This window comes from Triticum urartu, chromosome 4A (assembly GCF_056163025.1).
Source record: "Triticum urartu cultivar PI428250 chromosome 4A, HENAU_Tu73, whole genome shotgun sequence".
Lineage (NCBI taxonomy): Eukaryota > Viridiplantae > Streptophyta > Magnoliopsida > Poales > Poaceae > Triticum > Triticum urartu.
This window is the reverse complement of record NC_141876.1, coordinates 118,549,225-118,570,905: the sequence shown is the minus strand read 5'-3', so window position 1 is coordinate 118,570,905 and position 21,681 is coordinate 118,549,225. Positions and strand designations below refer to the sequence as shown.

General features: G+C 44.9%; 1 pseudogene; it reads right to left on the bottom strand.

The window, feature by feature from the left end:
• Positions 1 to 8,372: 8,372 nt before the first annotated feature.
• Positions 8,373 to 21,399, bottom strand: LOC147975045 (uncharacterized; annotated as a pseudogene).
• Between the last annotated feature and the right edge of the window lie 282 nt (positions 21,400 to 21,681).

Here is a 21,681-nt window from a genome sequence, read left to right as displayed (position 1 = left end):
CAGGCTTCGGCTTGGGCGAGGATTTGAATGGATCCTGTCTCGACTGGAGGAGTATGCATCCTGTTGCGCCAGAGCTGTTTGAAGAAGTTCTCTTACCCTCCGTGTTTCAACTACCGCCAGTGAGTCACCTTCCATCGGAAGAGCCGCCAGACGAGCCGATGCTGCGATGAGGTTTTCCAAAGGGTTGGAGAAGTGACCCGGTGGCGTTGGGACGTAATGAGGCGGAGCGGTAATTATACGAGGTGGATCCATGGCACGTGGCTGGACCGGTGCGTCGGGTGTTGTAATCCGGGGTGCCTCCGGCGGGTTACTTCCCCCGGCTCCGGGTGTGTGAAAAAGATTCCTAGTATCGAGCGTCAGAGGCAGACGTGATTGGGTTTTCTGATGCCTCCTCCGCATGACCTCGTTCGACGCGTTCAGATCCACCAAGAGCCAGAAGGTCTCCACTTGAAGCTGTTGAGCACGAACGTCCAAAGCTGCCCGCTCTGCTGCCATCCTGACTTCCTCTGCGGCTAGATTTTCCTTAGCTTGCACCATCTCTTCACGTACGTGTGCCACCTCTGCATCATGTTGGGCTTTATCCGCCGGCTCTACCATGGCAGTCAACAGAGTCGTCAGTTTATCCATGAGGTCCATCAATATCTGAACGGGGGGGCGCGTGGGGTCTCCTGACCCGGCTGCAGCCGACCCGGTAGCTGTTGCCGCCGCTGCTGTAGAGTTCTGCCCGGGCTGTGTCCCTGCCATGAAGACTCTGGCCCAATTCGGCGGCTCAAGAGGGTCCGGAATACTGCTGCCATCGGAACAGCCCCCGAGCATGCCGTCCTACAGCTGGTACAAAGAGTCTGTCTCGCCCGTTGATCATGCAGTGTCAGAACAGACGGCCGTCTCACCGCCCTCCACCGATCCTTCAGAGTATTCACCGTCGTGGACGCAGCCAACAAAGGCATGCTTCACGGCATATTGAACACAGGCGGTCCTCGCGCGTCGAGCCATTTCGATGAGGTCAGTGTGTACGTCTGGCTCAGGACCTGACTCGCCGATCCGGCCGATGAAGACGTGAATTCCACCGAAGGGGACCCAGTGTCCGTACTCAATTGAGCCGGCCTCGAGGCCCCAGCCTTCATCGTCGATGTAGAGCTTGCCGCGACGACTCTTGGTCATCCGGCCCATAGCGTATCCCTTGAGCCCTTCGAAGTTGCCCTTCAAGAACTCAAATCCACCGTGTGCTGGCCCCACGGTAGGCGCCAACTATCGTGGAATTGTCACGGCAGATGTCCTAGAGCCAGGACTTAGTTTTAGGGCCATCACACTAGGAAGATTAAAGGGGTTAATCGGGACAAAGGACACGAGAGGGTTTTATACTAGTTCGGCCCCTTACGATGAAGGTAAAAGCCCACGTCTAGTTGGGGTTGGTATTGCTGGGGTTTCGATCACCAAGAGGCTCAACTCGTCGGCCTGGTTATCGATTTGTTGTTTCTTGCCCTAAGACGCCACCGGATCGTCCCCTTATATACAGGGGAAGTTCTAGATACTTTTCTGTACTTTGTATCTGGCGTACTTCACCTAATTTCCTCCACAGTCTTAGGCTTCGGTGGCATTTATCACGTGCTTCTGGGACCCAAGACTCTTGAGGAATCTTTTCCATTCTTTGGTTATGTCTGGAAAGATAGAAATAAAATGACTATAATTTTGGGTATTCACTTAATTTTGTTAGGTCTAGGTGCTTTTCTTCTAGTACTCAAGGCTCTTTATTTTGGCGGTGTATATGATACCTGGGCCCCTGGGGGGGAGATGTAAGAAAAATTACCAATTTGACCCTTAGTCCCAGTGTTATATTTGGTTATTTACTAAAATCATTTTACTCGTTGGTGTCAATTAGGCGCCCTTTTTTCCTATTTTTAAACTCAAATTGATAAAGCCACCTGGCGAGTAGGAATAGTTTTGAGTTTCTGGTCTGTTTTCTTTTGAGAATCAAACCTCTAATGGGTTTTTGCTACCAGGAGAAGGGAATGGCCATGTTGATGGGGTCTATCTAAATAGAGAGGAACCTACAGGGCTGATTACTCGATCACTCCATTGTGATGACAATCAGGGCCACCAGCATTAGGAAACTAAGGAAGAGTCGTATGGCTAAGGAATTCAGGGATGATAGAGCTCTTGGGAAGAAGTCAGTATCCAGCTTTCTTTCATTGATATCACAATAACAAGCAAGGAAAGGGCAGTCTTTCAAGAGAAGATAGGTCTGTTTTTTATTAAGGAATTGCGGCGAGTATTGCTTGTTTCCCAGATCCGGTATCAGGACCTGTCGATAGATGGGATGGACCCACCCGTTTGACTCTTATGAATTGATAGTTAGATACTATTGCTAAAGGAAAGTAAAGATAGTGGCAGCGAAAAGAATAGTCTCGCAAGAAGATCAAAATACTTACTATATGTGCGTTTATGTATCAACTCTTATATAGTCTAGTTTTCCCGCCCTATCTAGAGAAGGAATCAATTCCCCTTTTTGAATGTACAAAAATTGGTAGAGCTTAGCATGTCTGGAAGCACGGGAGAACGCTCTTGAAGAGATCTCTAAGAGGCCTTGGAGGACCAATCCTGTTCCACTGAATCCCCTCCCTTTTTCATGGCCACATATATTTATGGCTAAGGAGTGGGAAATCTTTCTCCTGTTACACAAATCAAATGTTTCATTTCATCCGGGAAAAGCCACCTCTTTCTCCACAAACAATGTCTTTGTCATTTGATCCAGTTTTTATCCGTTAGATAGGAACAGCTTTGCTAAATACTGAGAACTCTCGAATAGAATATGAGAAGGGCATTTCTCTCCGCTATTCTTCGCTTAGAAGGGCTTGACTTACTTAACTTACCGCTTTCCCGAAACTAGCTAAAAAAGGGTCAGGTATACCTGCCTGATGAGATAGGGTTTTTTCTAAAGCGGGAGCTGCTGTCGGTATGGGCAATTTCTTAAGTTCTTTGATTGATTCCGTCCCCGAGTACTACCAAAGTTCCTCTAATTCCTCAGCCAGATATTTCCCTTGCCAGACTTTCCCGATAGCGGAATCGATAGATGTTACCACGGAGCGGTACCTAGCAACCTTCAAGAGAACCATGTCGAAGGAACTCGGCAAAATGACCCCGTAACTTCGGGAGAAGGGGTGCTCTCCTATATTTTGATTAGGAAAGCGGCACATACCAGGGGGTAGTGACACTACCCATAAAAAAGAAGAGAGAGAGAGAGAGCTGTAAGAGCGGTAAAAGCAAGCTTGGTGGCCCGGTTCCACTACAGGTTGATATATCCTTTTGAAAGAAAAGTAAATTCGCTATGCTATAAGGTACCAATTCATCAAGGTATAAAACCACATCTACAGTGGGAGTCCCTATCTACTTTCGATTCCCTTCTTACTGGCTGGCAACTTTACGTAAGGCAGAGTTGGGTTTTTTGGGGTTGATAGTGGAAAAGTCGACAGATAAGTCACCCTTACTGTCCCTTTACAGAACCGTACATGAGATTTGCGTCAGCATACGAAGGTTATCAATTCTATTTGCCAGCATTCATGGACTTCCGTGGTACCATTCAGGTGTATTGCATTTTCATGAGCGTGATTTGTCAAAAAGTTTATTACTCTTTTCTGCCGATCATCCTCAACCTCCAGCACAAAACCACCTGTCGGAAAAAAGAATCTCAGTCAACACTTAGCATGTGCTGCAGCCTTTAAGTATCCAAAGTTCTCGAACTTAGATGATGCCCTTAAATGGTATAACGAACACCAGACTGAAATGTTTACTCCAGACGGAAGTTTCATTCAATTTGCTGCGCAAGCTAGTGATCCATTTTTTTTCATAGGCAAGATCCTTTCTCAGGATGAAGGAGTGAGTAATTATCATCAGGTTCCAGTGACCCAAGATGCGAGTGCGAGTGCATATCAAATTATGAGTTATCTCTTGCTTAACTTAGAAATGGGTAGGAGCCCTGGTGTTATTTGACAACATTTTAGTCTACAGTGCCTCTCTTGAAGATCACACAATCCACTTGCAATCAGTGCTTGAGTTGTTAAGAAGGGATCAATGGCAAGTCAAATGCTCAAAGTGCTCTTTCGCACAACGCCAGTTATCCTATTTGGGCCATACTATCAGCCAGCATGGGTTGCCACTGAAACCCACAAAATTAAGAACATTGCCAACTGGTCTTCTCCGCAATCAGTCACACGACCCAAGTTATATACGCTCACGGGTATCTGAGCAATTCTTCCTGTTTCTCTTACAAAACTTCCCTCTTGATGCTAAACCATAGCTCTAACTGAGTCAAATTCCACAATTTCGTTCATTCGTGTGGAGAATCTCTCTCCTTACTCAGGATTTCTTTATCTTCGAGGCGAGGCATATTCATATGTCGAAGAAGGGGGAAGTGGCGAAGTTCCTTTATAGGGAGCTCACTTCCTTGCTTGGTTGGTTGGTTGAACTTGCTTTTTAGGTGTGGTGCGTGCGGGTCTAGTTTCATTTATGAGTGCTGCGTATATTTCCGTTAGTAATGGTTTTGAGCTTGGGAAGAAGGGATATGGGTATGGCATCATCCCAGATTTGATCTAAGGCTAGGAGTCAGGGCCCTTCTCACCCCCTATGAGTCGTCCGGCAGAAAAAAAAATTCTGAGTGGGGTAAAAGAAATTGGAATCGTCGATCTCTTCCTTCAAGATTGAGATGAATCGATGTCGGTCGATGGTGTGAAAACACTTCCTGATGTCGAATTCCAAAAACCAGCGAGAGGTTCCCCACTCTTCTTTGATCCGTCTGAGGGCCGAGTGGCAGCCTCGACCTGAGCGGAAGTGCGATGTGTCTGGAAACTCGGGATGGATAAAGTGGGCAAAACAGACTCACATTTTTCAATCGAAAAGATGGGTTCCTTTTTCGTCTCGACAAAGAAAGAATCATCTTAAAAACGCTCCTAACCCTTTCGTTGGAATCTTCCTCTGGGCTCTCGTATTCGTCCTCTGAATCTTCTTCTGAGTCTTCCTCTAAAGTACCATATTTTTCCTCTGCGCTTTCCCCGGTCTTCAATGGAAGTTTCATTTTCCCAGAATGTATCCTAATTTTTGGCCTAATTCTTCTTCTGATGATCGATTCAACCTCTGATCAAAAGATGGAAATAGGTTGATACATGAATGATGATGAGAGATAGTGCACTGACTCGATACTCCTGAAATCCCGGAATTGGTCGTTGAATGGAGTCGTAAATGAGATGTATTCTTTTATAGATAAGAATCCCTCTTATGAGTAGGAATGATACTGAGACGGATTGAGGAACAATAACAAAGGCATCAGGTTGAGCTTGCGGGTCTTCGGCCTACTGGTACATTAGAGTTTTTTCCTCTCCCTAAATAGGAAGAGGCTAACTAATGTTCTAGACGTCAAGCACATAACTCGAGATGACACTAAAGACTAAAGCTAGAACATCTATAGTGACAGACGAGGGCGAATCGTAACTAGAAGAAGGCCTCCGAACTTCTTCAAATCAAGAAATTGTGGGGAGCTTTTGGTCAAGTCTTGGAAGGGACTCCCATCCCAGAGTGTGAAAGCTCTCGGGAGAAGGGAATCGACAGCACAACTGGAGATGCCCTTTCTTTGGTTTAGTAAGAAGCTTCCTCGATCACTTTTACGGAAGCTGAGTCCTTTCTTTTCCAGCAACTTCAAATCAGAAAGCCCCGACTCCCATAAAGAATGCTTGCAGATCTTTCTTTTTATTACGATGACGATATGGACCTCATTACTGCCTCCTTCTTTTTTGTAATAGCTGAAATTGTACGATGACCCTTCTTGTTCCAGGCATACGACCCTGAGACGTGACGGTGTCACTTTTCCGGCCCGGTAAAGTGACAGTTATATAAATAAGAATAAGAAAGAGAAGCGAGAAGCCATTTTGCTTAGGGGATACCATAACAAAGGGGATAGGTTCCTCAGATTTTTCGGCACATCAGAATACCGTGTTGGATATCGAGGCTGAGATGAAGTTGGCTTTTGACTCCAGAAGGCATTCTTCTGCCTCTAATTACTTAACTGAACACGCCAAAATATTGCATTTGGCGTGGACAGGTGCATAATTTATTTCCGTCCATAGTCATGAGGGAGATCTGATCCTAGGATCATACTCCCCATACCCAGTATGGAGCCGGCGTCAACTTCGGTATGGCGCGGGTCACCCATAGCCATAGAAGAAGCTTATCCTCCAAAGCGGAGGGAGGGGAATCTCAGGATTCCTATAACCCTGCTTATATAGATTTTTTAAGACAACATTTAGGGTTTTTCCCGGGTTTGGTACCAAATCTGGATAAACTCCTTTCGGTTCTTAAAACGGAGGAAATTCTCTTTCTGGCTTTCCGCTTCCCGCGGGATGCGGATTATTATAGAATCTATCTTTTTCTGCAAATCATAGTGGGAATCCTATTACCGATACCTAAACGTTTTCTTTGTCGAAACAGAAAGGAGGGAAATTGGATAACCGACAACACGAGTTTCCCGTTCAACGTTCCGCTTCGCTCCACTGTTAGATAGGCAATTCAATAGTTACCGACGAAAGGAGTTCCCCTTCTCTTAGGTTGACGCCTGGTGGCCTATAGAGTCCCGGCCGGCTCATAATCGTGTCCGGCTCGATGGCTTCCTTTACATGCCTTTCTTTACAAGTCTTTCCTTACATACGGCGGTTTACAATATCGCGCCTTAAGCCGCCTCGAGGCCCTTGGGCCTTCTATAAGGTTTAATAAACTATCGTCTTGAATGTTTACTGGGCTTCTTGCGTAACCCGCCATTGGGGCTGACCCGGCCCCTCCTGGGCGGGTCATGACTGATAGTAATATCCCCAACAGTTGGCGTTTGCGGGGGATTATTTATGTAAATTCACCATTTGTGAATCTAATTTCATCCACCACCCTGAAATATCAGTCCCGAATCCCTAATTCCCCACTCCCTTCCCCTGCTGCTTTCCGCCGAGGCCGACGCCCTCCCCCTGCTGCTTGCCGCCGCCGCCCCCCTCTTCCCTGCTGCTTGCCGCCGCCCTCTTCCAGCAGCTTGCCGCCATCGCCGCCGCCCTCTTCACCACTCCGCCATGTCGACAAGCTCGGTTAGGTCATCGCTCGGCGGCCGTTCGGTGGTGGTGCCACTCATAAGATGCCCTTTTTGCCCTGCTCGTGTGAAGTTCTATGTGTCGAACACGGAGAAGCACGACGGCTGGGTCTTCTACAGGTGTCTTGTTAGTGTAAGTGATTTTTGCCGTTGTCGTTTGCTAATATTGGTGGATTTTTATGGAAGTTGTGATGGTGATTTCTGGCGTCTGTTCTTTTCTTTTGATCTTCAGGACCATTTCTGGCATTGGGAGTTAGAGTACGTTGTCTACTTGCTGGATAATCACTTTCTTGTTGGCAATGAAGCCGTAGATGCATTAGGAGCTGCAGAGGATAAGAGGGAAGTTCTGATGCGAGCAAGGAATCGAATATATGCAGGTGGAGGTGCAGTTGATCTTCCAGGGGATGGAAGAAGATATGCAGGTGGAGGTGCAGCTCAAATGAGCAATCAGCAAGCAGAGGCACTCATAGGGTTAGCCAATCAAATGTTGGCCATGATGAAGGCACTCGTGGCAGCACTCATTGTAGTTGCAGTGCTGCTAGCCATTTCTATGCTGAAGAAGTGATGGAGTTGATGTAGTGTTTCCAGTATCATGCTGCCTAGTTTGTTAGGAGATGAACTGGGAGTTGATGTAGTTTGTTTAGAGATGAACTGGTAGTTGATGCCTAGTTACTCTTTGTTATGTGATGCTTTTGCATTGTAAGTCCGAAGTTGTAGTTCATGTAGTTATCCAGCATTCTAAGTGATGCTTTTGCCACCCTGTAAGTAAGTGTCTATCTTCTACTGCAAATGGAAGTTAATTTGGCAAGTGTCCATCTTTTACTGCAAATGCAAGTTGATTCTGTGTACATCTTGCTGTCATATGAATTTAATGTGGTGCAAGTTATCATCTTGCTGTCATGTGAAGTTAATGTTTGAAGTTGTTGATGTTGTCATATGAAGATATGAAGTTAATATTGTCTTATATGAACATATGCATAACCAGTAACATGCATAACCAGTAATGTTGTCATGTGAAGATAGGAAGCATCATCAAAGTTATGGTTTGCCAACAATTCAGAACATAACATATCTGGGAAGTACCAAAAATTCAGAACATAACCAACATTCAGTTACAAAATGATCTGGGAAGTACCAACAATTCAGAACATATCCACCATTCAGGTACAAAATGATCAACAATTGATCCAGACTCATGTGTACACATCAGTATGGATCAATTATAACATTTCTCATGCCTTGGAGTTTAAGAAGTACATCATCTGAAGATGTCAAACATTGAAGTGCCTCTGGTATTACTAGGAAGCACAAGATCATCATCTGAATTAGGCTCTGGACCTGCAGGCCTCTTGCCAAGAGCAATACCTATTAGCCTCATTTCCTCCTTCCTAGCCTCAGCAGCAGCTACCCTGTCTGCTCTTTTTCTTGTTGCTGCAGCTTCTTTCTCTGATCTCTTCTTGGCTGCAGCTTCCTCCTTTTCAGCCTTCTTCTGAGCTTGCTGCCTTGCTTTATTCTCAGCAGCCACAGCTTTCTTGGTCTCCATAATGATCTGCCTTGTCTCTTCCTTAGCCTTCTTTGCTATTGCAGCTTCTTCTTTTCTCTTCTCTCTCTTCTCAGCTTGTGACTGCCTGTTCCTCTCTGCTTCCAATGCTTTCTTCTCCTCTTGCTGATGTCTCTTCCTGGCAGCTTCCTCTGCTTTCTTTTGCTGTTCCTCCCTTCTTGCTGCAAGAAGTGCTTCCTTCTTATCTTCCAGTTCTTTGTCCCTCTGCCTCTTGAGGAGAAGCAATTTTTTGGCCAAGTCACCTTGCTAGATTGTGCTTGAGCTCCCATTGTTGTTGGATTGTGCTGGAGCTCCCATGGTTTGATTGAGCATGGCCCTTGCAGCACATATGAAAGTTGATTCTGGTATAGGCCCTGATGCAACCACTCTTGGCAGAGGCCTTTGGATGGCAAAAGTACATATGAAAGTTCAGAATAACATGCTTTATCTATGAACTTAACATCAATTACATGAAAGAAGCACATTAACTTACATTTTGAACCATATGATCAACCATAAGATCTTCTATGACATGATTTTCTGGAGAGTTGTGCTCCTGTTGAAGTGCAAGTAATTTTGAATCATATCTTTGCAATGTGTATGATTAGGAAATAGTGCTAGAAAACCTACGGTAGAAATGATGAAAGACATACATGATTAATGAAACCTCCTACATTTGGAGCACCTTCTGCATTACTAGCTTCCACATTTGAATCAACTTCTGCATGTGGTTGTGGTGGAGCTTGCACATTTGGAGGGGGCAGACCAGCCTTGAGGTACTTACAACCTTTGATGTTGTGGTCTGGCTCTCCACAATAGTTGCAATGCATGATCACACCATGTCTTGACATTTTTTTGCCACCATTGCTGCAAGAAACTTCATGTGGGGCCTTTCTTCTGCTCTTGCATGACCTGCCTGCCTGCTTGGTGTACAATGGTGGCCTAATTGGGGGTCCATTCATCCTCTCCCATTTTGTCTTATCTCTGCAGGGGTAGATGATGTTCTTGTATGCTTTCTTGAACATCCCAACATAATAGCATTGGTTAACCAGTAGGAGGGGATCAACTCTCTCATGTCTAGCACATGCTATAGCATGTACACATGGTGTGCCACCCTTCTGCCACCTCTTGCAGCTACACTCATTATTGTGCCAGTCAACAATGTAGTCAGTCCCTCTATCACCAACCTGAAAGACTCCATCACCAGCCCCATCAACATAGCAGGTGGTTGCCCATTCAGTTAGCTTATCAACCTTTTGTTGGGGAACGTAGCATAAATTCAAAATTTTCCTACGTGTCACCAAGATCTATCTATGGAGTCATCTAGAAACGAGGGAGGAGTGGATCTACATACCCTTGTAGATCGCGCGCGGAAGCGTTCAAGAGAACGGGATTGATGGAGTCGTACTCGTCGTGATCCAAATCACCGATGATCCTAGCGCCGAACGGACGGCACCTCCGCGTTCAACACATGTATGAAGCAGCGACATCTCCTCCTTCTTGATCCAGCAAGGGGGGAGGAGAGGTTGATGGAGATCTAGCAGCACGACGGGGTGGTGGTGGAAGTAGCGGGATTCCAACAGGGCTTCGCCAAGCGCTGCAGGAGGAGGAAGATGTGTCGTGGGAGGGAGAGGGAGGCGCCAGGGCTTAGGTATGGTTGCCCTCCCTTCCCCCCACTATATATAGGGCCAAGGGAGAGGGGGAGGGCACAGCCTTGCCCCTTCCTCCAAGGAAGGGTGCGGCCAAGGGGGGGAGGAGTCCATCCTCCCCAAGGCACCTCGGAGGTGCCTTCCCCCTTTAGGACTCTCCCCTCCTCTTGTCCCTTTGGCGCATGGGCCTCTAGGGGCTGGTGCCCTTGGCCCATGTAGGCCAAGGCGCACCCCCTACAGCCCATGTGGCCCCCGGGGCAGGTGGCCCCACCCGGTGGACCCCCGGGACCCTTCCGGTGGTACCGGTACAATACCGGTGACCTCGAAACTTGTCCCGATAGCCGAAATAGCACTTCCTATATATAATTCTTTACCTCCGGACCATTCCGGAACTCCTCGTGACGTCCGGGATCTCATCCGGGACTCCGAACAACTTTCGGGTTACCGCATACTAATATCTCTATAACCCTAGCGTCACCGAACCTTAAGTGTGTAGACCCTACGGGTTCGGGAGACATGCAGACATGACCGAGATGACTCTCCGGTCAATAACCAACAGCGGGATCTAGATACCCATGTTGGCTCCCACATGTTCCACGATGATCTCATCGGATGAACCACGATGTCAAGGACTTAATCAATCCCGTATACAATTCCCTTTGTCTATCGGTACGACACTTGCCCGAGATTCGATCGTCGGTATCCCGATACCTTGTTCAATCTCGTTACCGGCAAGTCTCTTTACTCATTCCGTAACACATCATCCCGTGATCAACTCCTTGATCACATTGTGCACATTATGATGATGTCCTACCGAGTGGGCCCAGAGATACCTCTCCGTCACACGGAGTGACAAATCCCAGTCTCGATTCGTGCCAACCCAACAGACACTTTCGGAGATACCTGTAATGTACCTTTATAGCCACCCAGTTACGTTGTGACGTTTGGCACACCCAAAGCACTCCTACGGTATCCGGGAGTTGCACAATCTCATGGTCTAAGGAAATGATACTTGACATTAGAAAAGCTTTAGCATACGAACTACATGATCTTGTGCTAGGCTTAGGATTGGGTCTTTGTCCATCACATCATTCTCCTAATGATGTGATCCCGTTATCAACGACATCCAATGTCCATGGTCAGGAAACCATAACCATCTATTGATCAACGAGCTAGTCAACTAGAGGCTTACTAGGGACATGGTGTTGTCTATGTATCCGCACATGTATCTGAGTTTCCTATCAATACAATTCTAGCATGGATAATAAACAATTATCATGAACAAGGAAATATAATAATAACTAATTTATTATTGCCTCTAGGGCATATTTCCAACAGTCTCCCACTTGCACTAGAGTCAATAATCCAGTTCACATCGATATGTGATTAACACTCAAGGTCACATCCCCATGTGACTAACACCCAAAGAGTTTACTAGAGTCAATAATCTAGTTCACATTACCATGTGATTAACACTCGATGAGTTCTGGGTTTGATCATGTTATGCTTGTGAGAGATGTTATAGTCAACGGGTCTGAATCTTTCAGATCCGTATGTACTTCGCAAATCTCTATGTCATCTTGTAGATGCAGCTACTACGCTATATTTGGAGCCATTTCAAATAACTGTTCTACTTGGAGCTATTCTAAATTGTTGCTCCATTATACGTATCCGGAATCTCTACTCAGAGCTATCCGGATAGGCGTTAAGCTTGCATCGACGTAACTCTTTACGTCGAACTCTTTATCACCTCCATAATCGAGAAAATTCCTTAGTCCACTAGTTACTAAGGATAACTTTGACCACTGTCCTGTGATCCATTCTTAGATCACTCTTGTACCCCTTGACTGACTCATGGCAAGGCACATTTCAGGTGCGGTACACAGCATAGCATACTGTAGAGCCTATGTCTTAAGCATAGGGGACGACCTTCGTCCTTTCTCTCTATTCTGCCGTGGTCGAGCTTTAAGTCTTAACTTCATACCTTACAACTCAGGCAAGAACTCCTTCTTTGACTGGTCCATCTTGAACACCTTCAAGATCATGTCAAGGTATGTGCTCATTTGAAAGTATCATTAAGCGTTTTGATCTATTCTTATAGATCTTGATGCTCAACGTTCAAGTAGCTTAATCCAGGATTTCCATTGAAAAACACTTTTCAAATAACTCTGCATGCTTTCTAGAAATTCTACATCATTTCCGATCATCAACATGTTGACAACACATACTCATCGGAAATTCTATAGTGCTCCCACTCACTTCTTTGGAAATACAAGTTTCTCATAAACTTTGTATAAACCCAAAATCTTTGATCATCTCATCAAAGCGTACATTCCAACTCCGAGATGCTTACTCCAGTCCTTAAAAGGATTGCTGGAGCTTTGCATACTTATTAGCATCTTTCAGGATTGACAAAACCTTCCGGTTGTATCACATACAACCTTTCCTCAAGAAAATCGTCGAGGAAACAATGTTTTGACATCCTATCTGCAAGATTTCATAAATAATGCAGTAATCGCTAATATAATTCCAACAGACTCTTAGCATCGCTACGAATGAGAAAGTCTCATCGTAGTCAACTCCTTGAACTTGTCGAAAAACATCTTCACGACAAGTCGAGCTTTTTAATGGTGACATTTACCATCATTGTCCGTCTTCCTTTTAAAATCCATCTGCACTCAACAGCCTTATGACCATCGAGCTGTTCTGTCAAAGTCTACACTTTGTTTCCATACATGGATCCTCTCTCGGATTTTATGGCCTCGAGCCATTTATCAGAATCCGGGCCCACCATCGCTTCTCCATAGCTCGTAGGTTCATTGTTGTCTAGCAACATGACTTCCAAGACAGGATTACGTACCACTCTGAAGTAGTACGCATCCTTGTCATCCCACGAGGTTTGGTAGTGACTTGGTCTGAAGTTTCATGATCACTATCATAAGCTTCCACTTCAATTAGTGTAGGTGCCACAGGAACAACTTCCTGTGCCCTGCCACACACTAGTTGAAGAGACGGTTCAATAACCTCATCAAGTCTCCACCATCCTCCCACTCAATTCTTTCGAGAGAAACTTTTCCTCGAGAAAGGACCCGATTCAAGAAACAATCCCTTATTGCTTTCGGATCTGAGACAGGAGGTATACCCAACTGTTTTGGGTGTCCTATGAAGATGCATTTATCCGCTTTGGGTTCGAGCTTATCAGCCTGAAACTTTTTCACATAAGCGTCGCAGCCCCAAACTTTTAAGAAATGACAGCTTAGGTTTTTCTAAACCATAGTTCATACGGTGTCATCTCATCGGAATTACGTGGTGCCCTATTTAAAGTGAATGTGGTTGTCTTTAATGCCTAACCCATAAACTATTGTGGTAATTCGATAAGAGACATCATGGTATGCATCATATCCAATAGGGTGCAGTTATGATGTTCGGACAGACCATCACACTATGGTGTTCCAGGCTGTATTAGTTGTGAAACAATTTCCACAATGTCTTAATTCTGTGCCAAACTCGTAATTCAGATATTCATCTCTATGATCATATCATAGATCTTTTATCCTCTTGTCACGACGATCTTTCAACTTCACACTGAAATTACTTGAACCTTTCAATAATTCAGACTCGTGATTCATCAAGTAAATATACTCAACATCTAATCAAATCATCTGTGAAGTAAGAACATAACGATATCCACTACATGCCTCAGCACTCATTGGACTGCACACATCAAAATGTATTACTTCCAATAAGTTGCTTTCTAGTTCCATTTTACTGAAAACGAGGCTTTCAGTCATCTTGCCCATGTGGTATGATTTGCATGTCTCAAGTGATTCAAAATCAAGTGAGTCCAAACGGTCCATTTGCATGGAGTTTCTTCATGCATATACACCAATAGACATGGTTCGCATGTCTCAATCCTTTCAAAAATGAGTGAGCCCAAAGATCCATCAACATGGAGTTTCTTCATGCGTTTTATACCGATATGACTTATGTGGCAGTGCCACAAGTAGGTGGTACTATCATTACTATCTTTTGGCATGAACATGTGTATCACTACGATCGAGATTCAATAAACCATTCATTTTAGGTGTAAGACCATTGAAGGTATTATTCAAATAAATAGAGTAACCATTATTCTCCTTAAATGAATAACCGTATCGCGATAGACATAATCCAATCATGTCTATTCTCAACGCAAACACCAAATAACAATTATTTAGGTTTTAATACCAATCTCGATGGTAGAGGGAGCGTGCGATGCTTGATCATATCAACCTTGGAAACACTTCCAACACATATCGTCAGCTCACCTTTAGCTAGTCTCCGTTTATTCCGTAGCTTTTATTTCGAGTTACTAACACTTAGCAACCGAACCGGTATCTAATACCCTGGTGCTACTAGGAGTACTAGTACACATTAACATAATACATCCAATATACTTCTATCGACCTTGCCAGCCTTCTTATCTACCAAGTATCTAGGGTAATTCTGCTCCAGTGGCTGTTCCCCTTATTACAGAAGCACTTAGTCTCGGGTTTGGGTTCAACCTTGGGTTTCTTCACTAGAGCAGCAGCTGATTTGCCGTTTCATGAAGCATCCCTTTTTGCCCTTGCCCTTCTTGAAACTAGTGGTTTCACCAACCATCAACAATTGATGCTCCTTCTTGATCTCTACTTTTGTGGTGTCAAACATCGCGAATATCTCAAGGATCATCATATATGTCCCTGATATATTATAGTTCATCACGAAGCTCAAGCAGCTTGGTGGTAATGACTTCGGAGAACCATCACTATTTCATTTGGAAGATCAACTCCCACTCGATTCAAATGATTGTTGTACTCAGACAATCTGAGCACAAGCTCAACAATTGAGCTTTTCTCCCTTAGTTTGCAGGCTAAGAAAATCGTCGGAGGTCTTATACCTCTTGACGTGGGCACGAGCCTGAAATCCCAATTTCAGCCCTCGAAACATCTCATATGTTTCGCGACGTTTCAAAACGTCTTCGTGCCTCAACTCTAAACCGTTTAACTGAACTATCACGTAGTTATCAAAATGTGTATGTCAGATGTTCGCAACATCCACAGACAACGTTCGAGGTTCAGCACACTGAGCGGTGCATTAAGGACATAAGCCTTCTATGAAGCAATGAGGACAATCCTCAGTTTACGGACCTAGTCCGCATAATTGCTACTATCAACTTTCAACTAAATTTTCTCTAGGAACATAACTAAACAGTAGAACTGAAGCGCGAGCTACGACATAATTTGCGAAGACCTTTTGACTATGTTCAGGATAATTAAGTTCATCTTATGAACTCCCACTTAGATAGACATCCCTCTAGTCATCTAAGTGATTACATGATCCGAGTCAACTAGGCCGTGTCCGATCATCACGTGAGACGGACTAGTCATCATCGGTGAACATCTTCATGTTGATCGTATCTACCATACGACTCATGCTCGACCTTTCGGTCTTCTGTGTTCCGAGGCCATGTCTGTACACATGCTAGGCTCGTCAAGTCAACCTAAGTGTTTCGCGTGTGTAAATCTGTCTTACACCCGTTGTATGTGAACGTTAGAATCTATCACACCCGATCATCACGTGGTGCTTCGAAACAACGAACTGTCGCAACGGTGCACAGTTAGGGGGAACACCTTCTTGAAATTTTAGTGAGGGATCATCTTATTTACTACCGTCGTTCTAAGTAAACAAGATGTATAAACATGATAAACATCACATGCAATCAAATAATAGTGACATGATATGGCCAATATCATATAGCTCCTTTGATCTCCATCTTGGGGCTCCATGATCATCTTGTCACCGGCATGACACCATGATCTCCATCATCATGATCTCTATCATCGTGTCTTCATGAAGTTGTCTCGTCAACTATTACTTCTACTACTATAGCTAACGGTTAGCAATAAAGTAAAGTAATTACATGACGTTTATGTTGACACGCAGGTCATAAATAAATTAAGACAACTCCTATGGCTCCTGCCGGTTGTCATACTCATCGACATGCAAGTCATGATTCCTATTACAAGAACATGATCAATCTCATACATCACATATATCATTCATCACATCCTTTTGGCCATATCACATCACATAGCATACCCTGCAAAAACAAGTTAGACGTCCTCTAATTGTTGTTTGCATGTTTTACGTGGCTGCTATGGGTTTCTAGCAAGAACGTTTCTTACCTACGCAAAAACCACAACGTGATATGCCAATTGCTATTTATCCTTCATAAGGACCCTTTTCATCGAATCCGATCCGACTAAAGTGGGAGAGACAGACACCCGCTAGCCACCTTATGCAACTAGTGCATGTCAGTCGGTGGAACCAGTCTCACGTAAGAGTACGTGTAAGGTCGGTCCGGGCCGCTTCATCCCACGATGCCGCCGAATCAAGATAAGACTAGTAACGGCAAGCATATTGAACAAAATCAACGCCCACAACTACTTTGTGTTCTACTCGTGCATAGAAACTACGCATAGACCTAGCTCATGATGCCACTGTTGGGGAACGTAGCATAAATTCAAAATTTTCCTACGTGTCACAAAGATCTATCTATGGAGTCATCTAGCAACGAGGGAGGAGTGGATCTACATACCCTTGTAGATCGCGCGCGGAAGCATTCAAGAGAACGGGGTTGATGAAGTCGTACTCGTCGTGATCCAAATCACCGATGATCCTAGCGCCGAACGGACGGGACCTCCGCGTTCAACACATGTACGGAGCAGCGACGTCTCCTCCTTCTTGATCCAGCAAGGGGGGAGGAGAGGTTGATGGAGATCCAGCAGCACGACGGCGTGGTGGTGGAAGTAGCGGGATTCCAACAGGGCTTCGCCAAGCGCTGCAGGAGGAGGAAGATGTGTCGTGGGAGGGAGAGGGAGGCGCCAGGGCTTAGGTATGGTTTCCCTCCCTTCCCCCCACTATATATAGGGCCAAGGGAGAGGGGGAGGGCGCAGCCTTGCCCCTTCGTCCAAGGAAGGGTGCGGCCAAGGGGGGGAGGAGTCCATCCTCCCCAAGGCACCTCGGAGGTGCCTTCCCCCTTTAGGACTCTCCCCTCCTCTTGTCCCTTTGGCGCATGGGCCTCTAGGGGCTGGTGCCCTTGGCCCATGTAAGCCAAGGCGCACCCCCTACAGCCCATGTGGCCCCCGGGGCCGGTGGCCCCACCCGGTGGACCCCCGGGACCCTTCCGGTGGTACCGGTACAATACCGGTGACCCCGAAACTTGTCCCGATAGCCGAAATAGCACTTCCTATATATAATTCTTTACCTCCGGACCATTCCGGAACTCCTCGTGACGTCCGGGATCTCATCCGGGACTCCGAACAACTTCCGGGTTACCGCATACTAATATCTCTATAACCCTAGCGTCACCGAACCTTAAGTGTGTAGACCCTACGGGTTCGGGAGACATGCAGACATGACCGAGATGACTCTCCGGTCAATAACCAACAGCAGGATCTAGATACCCATGTTGGCTCCCACATGTTCCATGATGATCTCATCGGATGAACCACGATGTCAAGGACTTAATCAATCCCGTATACAATTCCCTTTGTCTATCGGTACGACACTTGCCCGAGATTCGATCGTCGGTATCCCGATACCTTGTTCAATCTCGTTACCGGCAAGTCTCTTTACTCATTCCGTAACACATCATCCCGTGATCAACTCCTTGATCACATTGTGCACATTATGATGATGTCCTACCGAGTGGGCCCAGAGATACCTCTCCGTCACACGGAGTGACAAATCCCAGTCTCGATTCGTGCCAACCCAACAGACACTTTCGGAGATACCTGTAATGGACCTTTATAGCCACCCAGTTACGTTGTGACGTTTGGCACACCCAAAGCACTCCTACGGTATCCGGGAGTTGCACAATCTCATGGTCTAAGGAAATGATACTTGACATTAGAAAAGCTTTAGCATACGAACTACATGATCTTGTGCTAGGCTTAGGATTGGGTCTTTGTCCATCACATCATTCTCCTAATGATGTGATCCCATTATCAACGACATCCAATGTCCATGGTCAGGAAACCGTAACCATCTATTGATCAACAATCTAGTCAACTAGAGGCTTACTAGGGACATGGTGTTGTCTATGTATCCACACATGTATCTGAGTTTCCTATCAATACAATTCTAGCATGGATAATAAACGATTATCATGAACAAGGAAATATAATAATAACTAATTTATTATTGCCTCTAGGGCATATTTCCAACACCTTTTTCTTGATCTTAGGGCATATGTCTCCTTTCATCTTATCTCCTTCTATCTGCTTGGTGTAGTGCCTTTGCATCAATTGTTGTTTAATTCTTTCAAGCATTGATAATATTGGTAGCTCCCTAGCATCTAATATGTACATGTCCATGTAAATGACACATCACTAAATATTTCAATAGAGTAATAGCTAGCATATGAGAACATGAGAGCACTTGGTTCTTACTTGTTAAATACTTCACAATTGTTGTTGAGCAAGATATCACACTTGGGTAAATCACTTTGAAATGCCCTAACCCAAGTGTTAGGTTCAAGCTCATGCAACCATTTGTAGGCATCCAAGTTAATTTCCTTCATCTCAATCATGTACTGCTCATACTTCATAGTAGTGTTGCTTCTTGCTATCTTCCAAAGTTGATTCTTTAGTACATCACCTTTGAATAGCTACTGGAAGTTTTGCCACATGTGCCTCACACAGAACCTATGTTCTGACTGTGGAAACAGCTCATCTACAACATTTATTAGGCCCTGCAAAATAAGTAACAACTACTTTATATGGTGTTGAACTAAATGAAAGAAGGTCATCTACAGCAAGTTATGAAGATCAACATCATTTACCTTTTGTTTATCAGACATAATAGTCCATGGGGTGGTGTTGATGATGCCTAGATCATTCTTAAGCCTCTTAAGGAACCAACACCAGTTGGGCTTGTCCTCCACTTCAACCACAGCAACAATAATAGGGAAAATACAATCATTTGAGTCAATTCCCACAGCAGTCAGCAGTTGTCCTCTATACATTGTCTTAATATGACATCCATCAAGGAATATCATTGGCCTACACCCCTGAATAAAACCTCTTTTGCAAGCATCTAGGCACATATATGCTTTGCAGAACCTTCCTTAATCATCAAGTTGGACAAAAAAGGAGCTGTCTGGCTTACTTCTCCTAAGTTCATTTCCATAGTCCCACAGCAAATTGTATTGGGCATCTTCATCACCATATATAATCTTCATTGCTATCCTTCTAGCTCTTTGCAACTTGATCCTAGATGGTGTCATATGCCATTCCTTCTGAACTACTCTTGAAAAGTTCCTCAGATTCATATCTTGGTCAGCTCTAAAGCTCTCAAGGTACTTGTGTGCTAAGAAAGGAGCAGTGAAAGCCTTGATCTTCCACTTCTTGGTACATGTGTGTTCATGTACATATTTCTTGACCATGAAACACTTTGTCCTACTATCATAAGAGGCCCAAAGGTACCAAGTACAATCCTCATCACAAGTTGCCTTCACCCTTTTCTTGCCATTTATAGGGAGCTTCACATCAACTCTGTTCTTGCAACTGTATTCCTTGATTGCTTTCCTGAGTAACTCAACAGTCTGGAAGACTTGCCCAACATGAAATTTGGGGCAGTGTAGGTCCTCAGCTCTAAATGCCTTGAACTTCATGTAAATTTCTTCATCATCTAAGTCAGGGGCCCACAAGTCATCTCCTTCTGACTCATACAACTCATCTTTAGGATCATGTGCTACTGGCTCATGTGCTTCTTTCTCATTTCCTTTAACAGCCACTTTCTTTTTTTGTTCCTTCTGCTTCTCTTTCAACTTTCTGTCTTCAGGATCATCCATATCCACATTATCAGCATACAGATCATCATCACCATCACTAATATCACAATCATTGTCCACTATGGCCCCAGGATCAAAGTCAGAGTCATCCGAATCACTCTCATTTGTTTCCATTTCATAACTAACTGCTCCAGATGAGTTACATTGTATGTTTTTCCTTTTGAAGTATCTTCCTCTAACACCTTCACCTTGACCTTCAACATCATCATCATCACCATTTCTTGCTGTCTGAATCACAGCTGGCTCCTCCACACTAACATCTTCACTGACATAAGATGCTTTCCTTTTTGCAAACACATAGTTGCTTACACCATCATCTTCTGCATGCTCTGGAGGATACACTACCTGTATAGGAATTGGGTGTGGCACATTTGCATCTTCAGGCTCAACATGAATATCTGCAATTTCTGGCTCATTTGGTTTACTCTTGGAAGGACTAAACACTTGAGGTAGCTGCCTTATTGGGAAATTGACCACATCATCTTCTGTCAGGTTAGCATTCAAACTGTCCTCATGGTCAAGGTACAAACTAAATGAGTAATGCCCAATTGACACAAATGTGAGCATCTGATCTGTGTCACTATCTCCTCTGATTTTTCTCTCAACCCATTCCTATTGATTGACAACATGGGAATGCAGTAATATACCTTCAGCCTTCCTGCCATCTCCCATCCTATCTCTTCAACTAGGTTTTCAACCATGATTGGAGACCAAGTATCTGCATCTACTTCATCGTACCACAATTGATGACCATTGACATATGAACGATTACTACCTTGCCCAAGGAAATAACCACCATGGTTAAACTGAACTGAAAACTTCCTGCTGCGCTTGTCTGCATACATGAAAACAGAGCACAATAGAGTTTCAGAATTTCGGTTCCACATAAACTGCAAGAAATAGATGCAAGATACCAACTTTCAGTATGTAATTCACCTATACAACCAACATCTTCAACATGCACCAAAATATAGCACCTTTCAGCACCAAATAACCTACAAACAACCACCTTATCCTAACCCAAAACCCTATAGGCAGAAACCCCCAAATCATGGTCGAAAACCCTAGGCAAATCTCTCCAAAATACAGATGGGCATATCTGACTAACAAACACACCATTCACAATGCCCACCTCTAAATTTCGACCATGTAGCTTACAGCACAAGAACCATGGCGGGGCGATGTGAGGGCTTACTGTAGTTGTGTGGCAGAGCGCCATCATGGCGATGAACAGGCGACATTGCGATGAAACAGCTCCAGCGATGAGATGCGCCGCGCCTGCGCGGCGCCTCTCGCCCTTGTGCGGTGACTCCGGTGGTGGTGGTGCGGTGCGGTGCCGCCGACGATCGCCCTTCCCTGCTCCCCTTTCACCTCCTCCCCTTTCGTTATGATCGAAGCCGAATGGACAAGGAGCTGGAGGAATTACAGAGCCAGCTAAGGGTTTCCTTGTAAAAAGCCCAGGAGAACCCCTGCAAATGCCAGCTGTCGCCTCGGATTGGTC